The 15718-nt window shown below is 39.1% G+C and overlaps 1 pseudogene; it reads left to right on the forward strand.

Annotated features, from left to right (window-relative positions):
- LOC117522140 overlaps positions 1-15718 on the forward strand; it is a 40418-nt pseudogene that overhangs the window by 13249 nt on the left and 11451 nt on the right.

Genomic DNA, 15718 nt, shown 5'->3' on the forward strand with positions numbered 1-15718 from the left:
CAGGAGTCAAAATTTTAAAAAGCTCTAATCTTGTTGAAAACTGTACAACATTATTTGTCTGATCATAACAATTGGAAAAAGGTATAGTTTGGACTATCTTTGACTATCTGAATGTTATTGGGTAAAAACAGCAAAAAAAGGTGACCGAGGTCAGTATCTGTTTGTAAAGGGGACAAAAGTTAAAGTTCTTTCCAATTTTAGTAAAAAGTGATGCAAATTATTGGTTGAGCTAATAGGATTAATAAATGAAATAGTTTTGACTGTGTTGAATGCTTGGTGTCCAAAGTAATGGTCAAACAAGGTCAATGTCCATTGGATTCTATGACATAGTATGTTTCCCCATAACATGATAACTAAGCATGACAGATGGTGCAAACTATAAATACTACAAACTACTAAATATTTAATCACGATTGGCCATAGTTAATTTGTGATTAATTGCAAATATTTTATTTTGTTGTTTTATCTACAGTCCGAGCTGCGTTTATTATTTATTTTAAATTAAGAAAGCAGTTTTTTTTTTTTTTTTTTTTTTTTTTTTTGTCTCATCAATTTCACTTTTTGATTTGTAGGCATTAGTACTGACTGAATTATGTTTTAATTGTTTATTGTTGTTGTTTTTTGTCTGTTTAAAAAAGCAGTTTTAAATTGCCTTCAAAAGTGGGCCTTTACTCTAATGGGGGGTGGGGGTGCCCTTTTGACTCTTCTCTGGAAGAAAATTCTTCTTTTTTCTTTTTTGTTGTGGAAATTGCTTCCTGATTGGACAGATCACAGGTCATGTCACACTCGCCATTCATCAAACAGATTGTGTGGCAGCTCTGCGTCTGTTACTGCTTCATGCTCATGAAACGGAGGGACACTGAAACACACATACAAATCAGCAGTGTGTGTGTGTGAGCTGACACTGCTTATAATAAAGCAGAGACAACATGCGTACACTTATTTCTTGACTTGGATTTTAGTAATCCCGATACAGTTAATTTAAAAAAATGTCTTGATCAGGCATTTCTGCTAAAGGAAGTGTGTTTCTGCTCATCACCCACATCGTTAATGCTGATTCGCTTCTTGGTGTCTCAAACTACGGGGTGGGCTGAGGGTCAGAAAAATTAGTGGCATCAAAAGGAAGTTAATTCAAGATAATTTCCATTACAACTTATTAGAACTGTATTGTTATTGCACAGTGTCACTGAATATACTGAAGTGAAAGATGCTGTAATGTCATATGAAGATAAAATGCAATAATCAATTATTGTTAATATCAGTATGCATATTTTTTTTTAAATTTCAGCACTTTTTGGTACTATAAATATATTTTGATGCTCACATTCGTGTAGTTTAATTCAGCAGTACTTTCAGTGCTGGACTTTTCGTTGATGCTTATTCAGTCTGCTGGTACACTCCTGTCCAGTAGATGGTGGTATTGCACCAGCAGGTTTGCCAACAGTCATTAGTTACAAGAAGAACAATGCTAACTTAGATCAACTTTACTTATCAGTGATAACTTCTGCAGTAACTATCTGTTCGTTCTTGTACTTTGACGTTAGAAGTGTTTGGACTGTTGGGTAACGGGAGTGGATGCTGCAATGTTTGTTCATGTTACTTATTTCAAACAATGTTCTGAAAACACCTCCAGTGTGCCCATTTGTAAGGATGTGGGGGGATCTATAGGGAGTTGACTTGTGGTTCCAGAAGCACATTGTTTGAGATCTTTTATAGTACGAGAAGGTTACATTATTTTTGGCTTGTTATCGAACTTAGTGGCCCTTCGAATTTCTAAATGAAGGGTGCAGGGTCCAGGGAAGTAACCAGTGTACCCTACAGTGACTCCTACAGGTGTGGAGGCACTAGTGATCACACTGATTATATGAGGGGTGAGAAAATCAATACATTATTGTACTCCCACCAATTCTTTGGTGGGGGGTTCAGCCCTTTTAATCTCCATGTCAGAGCCTTCTATTGGCAGAGGTACGTGTTGTTTTGATATGTTAGTAATATAAGAAATGCATCTATTTTAAACACTACCAATGAAATGGAAATGTGGTGCTGTTTGACTCAAAAGGGAAAATCTGGTTTTCTCTACCACAGTGAAGCTATGGTAGAGTTTGTCAGCAGGTTAGAGTGACATACCAACACTGGTTATGTAGTAGCTGCCGCCTTGAGCATGAGTCTTGAAGTAAAAACAACTGCATCAGTGTAAACGCCACAACTGTCTCAGACATGTGTACATTAACGTGCCAGACAGAGAGAGATCCCTGCAAGTGGAAAAATTGAGTCTGTTTGTTTTAATAGTCACACTTGGTGTTTGGCAAATGCCTCCAAAAGATGATGGGGGTTTAAATTGAACCTGAGGGTTCTGCACTGATTCTAGTTTCCATGTACTGCAGCTACACAGACCTGCCAGTGCTGAAGCAGGAGAAAGGGAAACTGGGAAATTCTAAGTCAGCCTTAAGTTTTCTTCTACATATGAGGGGAAAAAAAAATCCATTCTTAACTCAGCGGCAAACCACTGTAGGTCAAAACAGGAGACACCTGATGGTGACATTAGAAATCACTGACCCTCTCCAGTAGGACTTGAGTGACAAACTAAAGGAAAAACTAACTTAAAGTGCACTTTAGTCCACCTGGTGCAGTGGAGTGTACAACATAACACTGGTTGTTTACAACAGATACCATCAGAATTTTTCTGCCTGGTTACAGCAGATAGATGGTTGTTTTCGAGATGTGGGGATCGAGCAGTTGCTTGCCATCTAAGACCCAAGGCAATTCTGTGGTGTTGTGGGTGTGGCGAAACACAGCATCAACACATGCTCCAAGACTTGATTTGATTTGCCCATGTTCTGTAAATCACAAGTAATACTTCGCTCATTTGTGGGCCAATGGGTGTTAGTATAAAAACAAGCTGTGCTCAAGTACAGTGTTGGAACATTGCTGTCATGATGCAGCAGAAAGCAGTTGTGCTATATACCACCAAAGACTTGGTCTAAAGTCAAGCACAGCGATTTCCTACTATTCTGATATTCATAAATCAAATCAATTTTATTTATATAGCACCAAATCACAACAGTTGCCCCAAGGCACTTTATATTGCAAGGCAAAAGCCATACAATAATTACAGAAAAACTCCAACGGTCAAAACGACCCCCTATGAGCAAGCACTTGGGGACAGTGGGAAGGAAAAACTCCCTTTTAACAGGAAGAAACCTCCAGCAGAACCAGGCTCAGGGAGGGACAGTCTTCTGCTGGGACTGGTTGGGGCTGAGGGGAGAGAATCAGGAAAAAGACATGCTGTGGAAGACAGCAGAGATCAATCACTAGTGATTAAATGCAGAGTGGTGCATACAGAGCAAAAAGAGAAAGAAAGACTCAGTGCATCATGGGAACCCCCCCAGCAGTCTAGGTCTATAGCAGCATAACTAAGGGATGGTTCAGGGTCACCTGATCCAGCCCTAACTATAAGCTTTAGCAAAAAGGAAAGTTTTAAGCCTAATCTTAAAAGTAGAGAGGGTGTCTGTCTCCATGATCCGAATTGGTAGCTGGTTCCACAGGAGAGGAGCCTGAAAGCTGAAGGCTTTGCCTCCCATTCTACTCTTAAAAACCCTAGGAACTACAAGTAAGCCTGCAGTCTGAGAGCAAAGCGCTCTATTGGGGTGATATGGTACTAAGAGGTCCCTAAGATAAGATGGGACCTGATTATTCAAAACCTTATAAGTAAGAAGAAGAATTTTAAATTCTATTCTAGAATTAACAGGAAGCCAATGAAGAGAGGCCAATATGGGTGAAATATGCTCTCTCTTTCTAGTCCCTGTCAGTACTCTAGCTGCAGCATTTTGAATGAACTGAAGGCTTTTCAAGGAACTTTTAGGACAACCTGATAATAATGAATTACAATAGTCCAGCCTAGAGGAAATAAATGCATGAATTAGTTTTTCAGCATCACTCTGAGACAAGACCTTTCTAATTTTAGAGATATTGCGCAAATGTAAAAAAGCAGTCCTACATATTTGCTTAATATGCACATTGAAGGACATAACACAGGAATTAACCTATTTGCATGATATATGCCATAAATTATGCACCATAGTTCATCAGTGCCCAACATGTCTCAGTAAGGTCACCACATGCCACCAGAACAACTTCAGTTCACCTTGGCATTGATTCTACAAGTGTCTGGAACTCAACTGCAGCAATGGACCACCATTCTTCCAACACCTTATTTGGTGTTTTAGCATCCTGTCTCACTGGATGCTAAAACACTGTTGGAAAGCAGTTGGCGATGTGAATTAGCGACCAAACACGCAAACGAGCAACAGTGTCACAGTTGATATCTCACTGAAATGGCCACTCGCAGCTGAACACAAATGACACATTTGCACACAGTGTTCAGCTCTTATTATCCATGTGAACAGACTGTGGAACTGTCCCCACTATTCCCAATAATGGTAAAATAAATTAAATAATGTCCACAGAGTGTCTGCAGGAGATCCGAAGTGGATCTACATGTTGATTTGATGGACATATGATGTCATGTTTCCACAGCATAGCATTTAGCAGAAAGATTTTTTCCAGTTTAAAGATATATATGTGCACTGTGGGAGCTGGAACTGAGCAGTGTGCCATTTAATGAAAGCATGTGGTCATATTTTATCTCATCGTAGGTCCCTCACAATGAACACATCAAACAACTCCCACCGCTTGGCTGCAAACACTCTCTGTAGCCCGGAGAGGGTTTGCAGCCATGTAGAGGGCTCTGATCTAAAGTGGTTGTTTTTGGTTCACCACCCCTATGAATATGTGTAACACCATTTTACAGTGCAGGCAGCAAGCAGAATTTTGTTAATAATCACCAGCTTTGAATTACGGCCTGCCTCATTTATGTGCCGGATCTGAGCACAGTTTAAAAAATTAACTCCTGGGCATTTAATAAAGGAAGTACGGTACCCACTTTCCTCGAATCGGTGCGTGTCAGTGCTGAACTTCACTTCGTCCCTCTGTTGCTGCTGGGCGCATCCTGCTCTGTCCGGTACATGCGAGAGGTTTTAATTGAAATGCATTGCGATCAGATAGGACATTTTGTACGATGTGAGCGAAAATCCGTTATACACAATCTGGTGTATATGGTGTTTATTAAATAGAAAACCATACAAAAACACTGGGACTTTTGCATTTGTCTGGTGAGTGTGAGTATTCAGTTTATATCGAGACGTTTAGGCGAGTTTTACTGTATATCAAATATTTTAAAATACTAAGCATTGGATACATTGTTTTCATTGTTCTTAAATTATTTTTAAAAATGGAAAGTAAAGTGATATGTCTCCCCTGTTTTTGCTGATATGAACTGTAAGTTTTGAGCCGTTACGCCCTAATCAAACCATTCGGTGTGCTCTCCTGCCCTGTGGATGGTGGCGCTCCTTGGGGTTCTACTTTAATTTATTCAGGTTTCTTCTTTTTATTTGTCACTCTTCTGTATGTCATCTTGTCTTTGTGTTGATGTGAGCTAGCACTAATGGCATATCCACGCCTGCTGACTGACTGGTGATATTGTTGTTGGCGGGACTTGGAAGAGAGTAGGAGGGAAAATCCCAAGACGTATTTGATGCTGATGCTGCACTGTTAGACGGATGGAAGAGGTCAGAGGTCCGAGGAAAAGGAAAACCCAGCAGACTCTGTGAAAATACAGCCTGACAAGGTCTGATTTTGGTCATGGGATTTTTTTTTTTTTTCTCCCTCTCTCTTCTCGCTTTCCATTCGGTTGTTGGAGTGTCTTGACCCATGGAAGATCCTTAAAGGTTGTGGGCAGCTACACTTTATTTCATCAACCTCTTTGCTGCCTCACCCTGTCTGAATCGGAGTTGCGGCCTTGTGGTTACTGAGTGTTAGAGGCAGTCGCAGGGTCAGAACAGGGGTTAAACATTTTCCTCGCACCCATTTCTTCTTCCTGCCTTGTACTGAAGCAGCCTGTGCCGATATGAATGAGCCTTTAGAGAATCCCCGTTGCTTCTGTTGACGGCTCAAAAACCCCCCAACAGATCAGACGTGCACTTCAAAGTATATTTTTACTGTTTCAAACATGTCACACTCCTGTTTGTCTCGCCACCAATGTTGTTTTGTCGCCCATCGTCCATTCAGATGTTTGTTTGAAAGGGAGCGAGAAAAGCAATAAAGTAAATCCTGCTGAATGTGGAGGGAAAAGCTGGCGCTGATGAGTTCCCATCATGCAGCGGTGCGCTGTCGGTAATCTGAGCTCAACCCAGCTGCACCTTCAAAGGTGTCAGCAGTCTGTGTGTGTGCGTGTGGATATAGGGGCCGAGGTTTAGCGACTGGGGCGTGTGTTGACATTTGGTGTGAGAAATCCTGCAGCTCTCGGTGCTGACCTCCACACCCGTGTGTTTTTTACCTTTTTTAGAGAGGAAGAGTGTGTGTGTGTGAGAGAGAGGGCGAGCACTTGGGTTTGCTTTCCTTTGAATTGGCAGATTGCAAAATGATTCAAAAACTGGCTTGAAAGCTCAAGCATAAGTTATGCGGGAGCTTTGAAGTGATTTGAAAGCACATTTTCTAAATTCTGAAGATTTGTGGCGCCTCCTGGGTACTGCGTTCCCGCTCAGATTTCAGAGTGCTCCATTGATTCTATTTGGAAAAGGAAGTGGGTTGTCCTTTTGGCCTTCTCTTGTTTGTTACATCCCATCTGTGTGTTGTCAGGAGGAGGGTATATTTGTCAACGGTGAAACATTGTAGCAGGTGAGATGCACAAACCCTCCAGAAATCCTAAGTGGGCTTTTAAAGCGCAATTTCAAACTCAAAGGGAGGCTGGTAGGGTTGTGCCTCTGAATATTGTCATATGTTCTTCCTTGTTTGATATTGACAATTTTGGAATACAGTGGACCTGGTCTGGGAGCATGTGCCGGTGTCGCCTCACCCGCCCCCGAAAAATATTCATTTTCAAAATGTCTTTCAAAAGTCCATCTTCAGGCTGCCTTAAAATTTTAAGTTGAGCTGCAACAAATAATTGATTCAGCAACTATTAAATGACTGTTTAATTGTGTTTTGAGTAATTTTTTATATATTTTAAGTCCAAATTCTCTGATTTCAGCTTCTTAAATATGAATATTTTCTGGTTTCATTACTAATTGTTTGATTCCTGTCTGAGAATAAACAGAACATTTTTCAGATGTGGACAAAACAAGATATTTTGTAAGTATGTCATGTTGGATTTTGGACACTGTAAAATATATTTTCACCATTTTCTGAACCAAACAACTCGATTTAATTGAGAAAATAATCAACAGATTAATCGATTATCAACATAATGTTGAGTTGCAGCCTTACTTAAAAAGATAAGTTGAGATAGCTTTTGTAATGGTTCAGCCATCACAAAAGGGTGTCACACCTTTTCATGTCATAATCATGAATAGTGACTTATTTCTAAAAAAATAAATAAAAATAAATAAATAACACAAGCTCCACAGCACAAAAATGTATGTATGATATACACATATATATTCACACACAAACCAATAACTGTTCATACAGATATACTGATATCTACTGGCCAAATCATGTCTTGCTCATTTATGATTATATTCCGAGCAGGAGACCACATAGGACAGCGTTCAAGCTTTGAGTTGCATTTTACTGCCATTGTTTCTTTTCAGTTTCATACTTTCAAAATGAAAGTGGCATTTTCCATAGGAAATTTTGTCAGGATTTCATATTTGAAATCAGAAATGCAAAATAACTTACCGCCTATGAGCTACAACCATTTATTTCTCAGACACTATAGGTGGAAATTGTCAAAATTATTAGCATTCATATTCCGAACATGTGTAACTATCATGTCTTGACTACATGGAGAACCTTGCTGTATTTGTTCAATTTACTGATTAACAAGGTCTTAGGCCACAGGTGGGAATCGATCCCTTCTGTGTGTTCTCCCTGTGTTTGCGTGGGTTCCCTCCGGGTGCTCCGGCTTCCTCCCACATCCAAAGACATGCAGGATAGGTGGATTGGAAATTTTAAATTGTCCATAGGTGTGCGGGTGTGAATGTGTTTGTCTATATGTGGCCCTGTGACAGACTGGCATCCTGTCCAGGGTGCACCCTGCCTCACGCCCTATGATTCCTGGGATAGGCTCCACCCCCCATGACCCTTAATTGAAGAAGTGGTTGAAAATGAGTGAGTGAGGTTTCTTAACTATATTTAATTAGACGTAAGCAGTAAAAACAAACATTGAAGAAAAGACAAAACACTTTTTAATTCTCCTAAATTTCCCAGTCAAAATGAGAAAAATTGATTAAAAATTTCATGTAAAAAAACAAACATATACAAATACATTAGGGTTGATTTTTAAAGCAGTGAGTCCAAAGTGTTAGGTTTTTTTAAATTATTGATTTTATATATATATATATATATATATATATATATATATATATATATATATATATATATATATACGAGGTCTGTTAGAAAACTAGCCAACCTTTTTTATTTTTTGCTAAAACCATATGGATTTGAATCACATGTGATTGCATCAGCCAAGCTTGAACCTTCGTGCGCTTGCGTGAGTTTTTTCACGCCTTTCGGTTGCGTCATTCGCCTGTGAGCATGCTTTGAGTGAGGAGTGGTCCACCTCCCTTGTCGGATTTTTATCGCAAGTAAAATATCTGAACGATTCGGAGCTTTGCTGCATCAAATTTTTCCAGAAACTGTGAAAGACCTCCAGGTGGACACCATTCGGAAAATTCAGATGGCTTTCAGGGACAATTCTATGGGGATCACACAGATTAAGGAGTGTTACAGCTGGTTTAAAGACCGCCCACAGCGGCTGAGAGCGCTCCGATCCGGGATAGTCAGAGACAAGGGGGGTGGACCACTCCTCACTCAAAGCGTGCTCACAGGCGAATGACGCAACCGACAGGCGTGAAAAAACTCACGCATGCGCACGAAGGTTCAAGCTTGGCTGATGCAATCACACGTGATTCAAATCCATATGGTTTTTGCAAAAAATTAAAAGGTGTGTGTGTGTGTGTGTGTGTGTGTATATATATATATGTGTGTATATATATATAATATAATATAATTTTTTTTTTTTTAACACATCAAGAATTTTAACAAGGTGGCTGAGTATTTTGCTTCTATACCCTTATCTAATTTAACATTATGCTAGTTGTGGCACATAATGTTGGTCAGGTAATAGACAACAAAATTATGTAGAATACCTGCAACTTGTTCCTATAAAATTAAATGTATGATAACTTCTTACCTTAAACTTTAAAACTAACCAACAATTTTGTCACTGGACTCACTGGAAACACTGGTCCTGAAATCACCTTGGAATACCTGCAATCCTTAAAACTGGATTTCAACTTAAAGCAGAGAGTATGCACAAGGGAAAGAGGCCTTAAAATATATTATCAAACCAGCATTAATGTATGTTTTACTGCTTTACAATTATAGTATCAAAATTTTTGTTACAGAAAATCATAATTTTTTGCCTGTTTTCAGACATAAATTGCCACAGAAATGGTATAAGCATTTAATTTAGATCAATTTTAATACTTTTATTAGAAAGTAGACATTTTTTTTATCCTAGAAACAGCTGAACCTATGTGGAAATATGGAAAGAAATTCTTTCTAGAATTTTTTTTTTTTTTTTTTTTTTTTTACATTGGTGTCAGTAAAACATGACTCAAAGCTTGAACGCTGTCATACGAGTGCTGTAACATTATTGTTCCTTTCTTCTACAGGACCAGTAAAATGTTTTACTGATACGGATATGTCAAAATGCTTAATGTCAAAGCCTGATTTTCATACGTCAGCAGCTTTCTCACACTTGAAAACAGGAAGAGATCTGTTGTCTGTCCAAGCTTTTTTGTGTGTGTGTTGTCAATGTACAGTATGCAGTTGTCCACAGTGATGATTTCAAGTACTGTGTTGTCTGTCCTCATGTGTCCTATTACACAGTGTTGCTCGTTGCTGTAGTTTTGTACAAATTTCCCTTCCCGCCTTACCAGAGAGGATTCTTCTGCAGTGACATCAGCATCAGTCTTCCCTATAGGAGCAGCACTGTGTCCAACACTGTTCTCACAGCAGTGGGCGTCACAGTGCCTGTGGTCTCAGTAAGTCCTGGGTGGTGCAACAAGAGGACGGGAGAGCATCTAATGGGACAGTCTCAGCTCAGTGTATGGTTTAAATGTTGTGCTGCAATGCTTCAAAAGACATGATTTATTTGAGCGTCTGACTCACACGCAGTGGTTTTGCTTGTTTTAGCCCATTAACTGTAAATGTTATGTACTGCCAGATAGTTGCATCATTTTCCAAACTTCTACGTATATAGTCACCATTTCCATAAACTTTACTACTGAATGAACATTTAAAACAAGGTATCGAGTAAAACTGACACCACATAGCTGTATTACTTATTTCTGAGTATTTTTGTTGTTGTTGTTAGGGAAAAAAGCCCTTTTTTCTGCTGTTGACCATTGTAAATATTTAAAATGTTTCACCATACAAATAAATAATTAAATTCTTATTTTGAGACATCAGTGATGCTATTGAAATACATAAGCTAACCAAAAATCATTATATCTCAAGTAAAGATGTTACCACTTTTAATGTCAGACATGATACTGATACTAGAACCTTCAGTGTCTCTCAGTTCGAATCCAGGTACCTTTATCTCTTTCTTTAAGCGATTGGTCATTAAATAAATTTTTCTGAATATACTTTACTAACATGGCCATCTAACGAAACATCAACATACATTGTGAAACCAGTATTCTGCTCCCCAAAGGAAAACGTAGAACAAAACTTGAAGAGGAAAGGAACGCTGGTGCAACACAGATGTCTGCACAAAAAAATTACATTTATTCAAACATGCGTAACAAAAATAGCTATTTTATGTCCTTTTCTGGGATGATTGTATCCTTCTGAACATTTGCTTGTTTTTAATTATTTGTGGGCTGTTTGCTTCTATTAACGAATGTAATGAGTGTAGCACCTTGAGAGATATAGGTGGATCTTTAGGTGGTTAACACCCCCTTTACGCATTCGGTGAGGGCGGTCTCCACTCTGCCACTCCCCCGCCACTCCCCCCGCGCTCGGCCACACGGCAGAAATGCTGCTGCAGGCCCCACACACTCATTGCCTCAGTTCGGATGACGGGCTGTTTCAAAGCTTAGCGTACATAAACAAATCAAATATATATGTGCCAGGGGTCGAATTAGTACGTGCATGTGCTAGTTTGTGCACGTATTATTCAACTGGTGCACGTAATTTTATACTGCACTGACACTGGTGCAAGTAACTTTTATCCAAGTTTTATCAACTATAAGCACCAGTAGAGTGAACCAATAAAGGAATAAATAAGTAAAAAAACAATTTCCAGTGTGTTGTCTTCGTCTTCCCTACATTTTATAACTCTCGCACACGGATCGAGTTGCTGTGCTCTATTTGTTGTGGAAAGCTGACAAACGTTGCCCGCGGCGCAATCCCTGGGTTCACAACATCCTCATGAGACGTTCCCAATTCGGGGAGTTTCATTATTTGCTGCAGGAGCTGCAGCAAATAACTGGAGCTGCAGGTGCTCCAGTTTGAGGACCTCCTGTCCTGTTCACGCACGCACATGTAAACAAAGAAAAGGAAAAAACTGGCTGCCACTGCAGTTCCTGTCTCTCTCTCTCTCTCCCCTCAAACTCTGTCATCATTGTGTTATAAACCAGTCACCATTTGTTTTATTATACGTGTGTGTAGTTAATAAATAAAATAATCTTCACGGGTGATTCGTTCGTGCGCGCACGTGAAAAAAAATGTCTGCCGCTGCTGCTTTCCCCTCAAACTCTCCCCACAGAGGAAGAGTCTGACACATCAGAGGAGGAGTTTTAAGGTTGATATAAGACTGACTTTTGGTTGTGCAAGTAACTTTTTTTTGGTGCAAGTAATTTTTTTTTTTTGTTACTAACACCAGTGCAAGTAGGATAAAAAAATGTATTTCGACCCCTGTGTGCGGTTGTTTTAATTGTGATGTGTGCCATTATTACGTTCATCTAGTAATAATTGTGGATTCATTGCTGTATTTTTGTTTGAGGTAATTGGGTGTGAAGATGAATTGCCCTTTTAGGGATCAATAAAGTTGTTTGAATCTTTTAATCTTGAAACATTCATACCTGTTCATGGTCTTTATTAAGAGCTCTACTACCCATGATTTTAAAAGACTCTAATGAAGATGTAACCTTACATCGAAACTTTACGTCAAATCCCTATTTTTGTTCCTTTCCTCTTCGAGTTTTGTCCTGATCTGGTTGCACCAGATTGTTGTGACTGGCAGAAGCGCGGAGAATCTTTCTTTTTCTGCTTGAAAATGTAGAACATTCAGATCTGATTTTTCTCTTTTTTTTGCGGGGGGAATTATAAACTGATAACTGCCTTTAAAGAAAAAAAATCCATCTGATTAGCTGTTGTGTGTTTTGGAAAAGCCATGCAGGTTGGGCTAAAGCAACTAAAACTATGATTCTTCAACGTTTCTAAAAGTTAAACTAGTCTTGAATTAAGACAATACGATAAGCCACAAACGGATACAGCATCACCTGAGACAGTCCCAGATGTTCTCCATTGCCTCTTGCTTGTACCTATGACCTGTATAATTTGCGTTGCATTAACCGAGCACCTCCATCTCCTCTCCTCACCCACCCCCACTCCCTTCTGTATCTCTGTGCCGCTCACCGCTTCTTCACGCTAGCCGGCCTGCCTTTCTTGGTCATTGAGACCAGCGCTGTTCAGCCTTACCGTAGAGGGTTTTACTGTGATGATGAGTCCATCAAGTACCCAGCCAAACGTGGAGACACTATTAGCGACGGTGTGCTTTGTGCTGCTGGCATTCTTCTCACCATTCTCTCTGTAAGTCACCTCACTCTCTGATGCCGTTGCCACGCCGTATGTTTCAGCAGCCATCACCGACACCTAAAACTAGCATCCTTGTGGATGAAAAGCTGCCTGTTTACAGTTTTGTTTTTTGTTTTTTAGATCAGGTATATAATGTAGCGTAGGTGGGCATTTTGTTAATGATTTTAATCTGTTGCATGAATTTCTTATGATGTTTTCCTCGATGATTGTACACACATTCCCATTATGGTGATGTTCAAAGAACTGCAATGCCTACAAAAACTATTAAACCCATTTTTATGGTTTTATTACTGCATGGCGTAACATCAAAATAAAATAATCTGCTTTCTCTCAATAAATATTTAAAGACCTAATTTCTTTAAGAGTGAAAACAAGACATGTTCTTCAATCAGTTATGTTGGTGTTTGCTTTCTCCAAGCCAGAATTTTGTTTGTGTAGCTTTTAGAAACAATAAATGCTTTTATTGTTTGTAGTTAGGACTCCGTTTGACTACTCTAACTGCATGTGGATCACATTCAAGAACAGCTGCAAATTTTTGGTAGGATGGAAATCTGGACTTGTCACTCCACTATTATTCAGACATTTCTGGGTAGATTATCCTTGGGGGGGTGTCATTGTTTTGTTAAAAGACTAATCTCTTAAAGGATTTTGGTATGTTAAATTAGTTTTTCCTCCTGTCTTTTGTTCATGAACAAAAATATAAATCCAACACTTTTGTTTTTGTCTTGTTTTTCATGAGCTGAACTCAGAGATCTAAAACATTTTCTATATGAACAAAAGACCTACTTTGTTCAAATATATCTCACATTCAATGGCATCTGGCTGCTGTTGCACTGCATGAGGCAAATGGCGGTCACACCAGATACTGACTTGTTTTCTGACTGTCATATTTAAAGCCCCCTTCTTACTTTCACAGATTCATCCGGGAAGGTTGTGGTCTGTAACCTTGAAAATTTGGAGTATGGAGCTCAGCATTGGTTTGATGACCTAATGTGCTGGATTTGCACCATGTGACCTGTGCAAGAACAACCATTGCATGTATATCTTCAGAGCAACTTTGGCACTTTTGTAAAACCTCCCGGTGATGACACAGTGTATAAAACAATGTTACGGGCTCCGTGACGATGGACGGGATTACTAAAGTAGGTCAAAGTTGCCAATAGAAAAAAAAGGCATTTTTGAGCACCTTGGAAATCACACCATGATCTAAATAAGGCCATGGTACAATAACAGAATACCCTGGTTCATCATGGACACCCTCCCAGAATGCATATCAGTGAAAGAACAGCACCTCACCAGTAGACGAATCCCAAGAACATAATGCTTCACAGTCAAGATGGTGCGTGTATGATAGTTTGCTTATACCAAGCATGAGAATCTAATTTATTGACAGATAACTTCACACATACAAGGAATTTCATCTGGTATTGTTGGTGCATAAACAACAATTAAAAAAGAAAGGGGAAAAAATACTTCGGTAAGAAGTAAAAGAGTCAAATAGGCAAAACTATGTTCACAGTTAAATAAATATGATGTAGTGGAATGGGACTGTGCAAAAGCATGTGATTTGGTGTGCAGATGTACAGTACCTTTCAGTGCAGGGATGACCAATCTGTACTTTGTGTGGGAGGGGTGGTTGTCTCAGGCATTATTTCTTAGTCTAGCTGCGGATGGAAAGAAGCTGTTTTAGTCCTGAGGGGAGGGTGACAAAAAGTTTGTGTCCTGGGTGAGAGGGATCAGCCACTATCTTCCTTGCTCACCTGAGGGCTCTTGAGGTGTACAGGTCCTGTAGGGATGGCAGATTGCAGTCATTCACCTTTTCTGCTGTGTGGATGATATGCTGCAGTTTAATCCTGTTCTTAGCAGTGGCAGCAGAGTACGAGATGGAGGAAGAGATGCTGGACTCAATGATGGCGGTGTAGAAGTTCATCATCATTGATTTTGGCAGGTTGAACTTGCTCAGCTGCCGCAGAAAGTACATCCTCTGTTGTGCTCTCTTGATGAGAAAGCTGACATTCAGATGTCATGGATGAGGACTCCACAATGGTGACTGGGGAGTCATAAGCTTGATGTCCAAAAAAATTTTTTAATTTTAATTTTTAATCTCATTGGCCCACAGAACTTTAATCAAAATCTAAAAGAATCATCATAGTCTGCAACGAAACGGTGACATTATTTGCATTTTTGTTTGATCAAACATTCTGTAATTTTAAAATAATCAGATAATCTTTTTATTTATTTTTGGGTGATTCTTAGACTATGGGCACTTATGTCTTTTGATCATATTGTATGAAAAACAGAAAAAAAGGGGAAATTTCACACTTTTGTAGTTATCTTTACAATGAAAGTGTGTTAAGAAATTTGTTCTAGTAGTCTATGATGACTTTTTCACCTTTTTTCAGCATCATTATATGCAAATATTGCCGTTTTGTGCTGCAGACTTTTGATCTTCAATGATAAAAATGAATGGTAAAGAAACGTTTTTTCTAATGTTTTAAAATATCTCTGAATAAAATATCAGTAAAATAATCAAAACATAATTGGGGTATTCAATGTCATACAATTGTTGTGATTTTTTTTTTTTTTTTTTTAAACAAAATGTAGTTGTCCCACACTATTGCCATAATTTCCACCACAACACTGTAATGTCCCTTTAAACAGTTTGTATGAAAGATTGTTTGGGTAGTTTCTATGGAGATAAACAGTGACATCAGAGCACATGTATATAGCGCCAAATCACAACAAACAGTTGCCCCAAGGCGCTTTATATTGTAAAGCAATGGTGTGGTGGAAATTACATTTACAAGGCCGATAGTGCCCGTAG

The sequence above is a fragment of the Thalassophryne amazonica genome, chromosome 12, assembly GCF_902500255.1.
Source record: "Thalassophryne amazonica chromosome 12, fThaAma1.1, whole genome shotgun sequence".
NCBI classification, from domain to species: Eukaryota; Metazoa; Chordata; class Actinopteri; order Batrachoidiformes; family Batrachoididae; genus Thalassophryne; species Thalassophryne amazonica.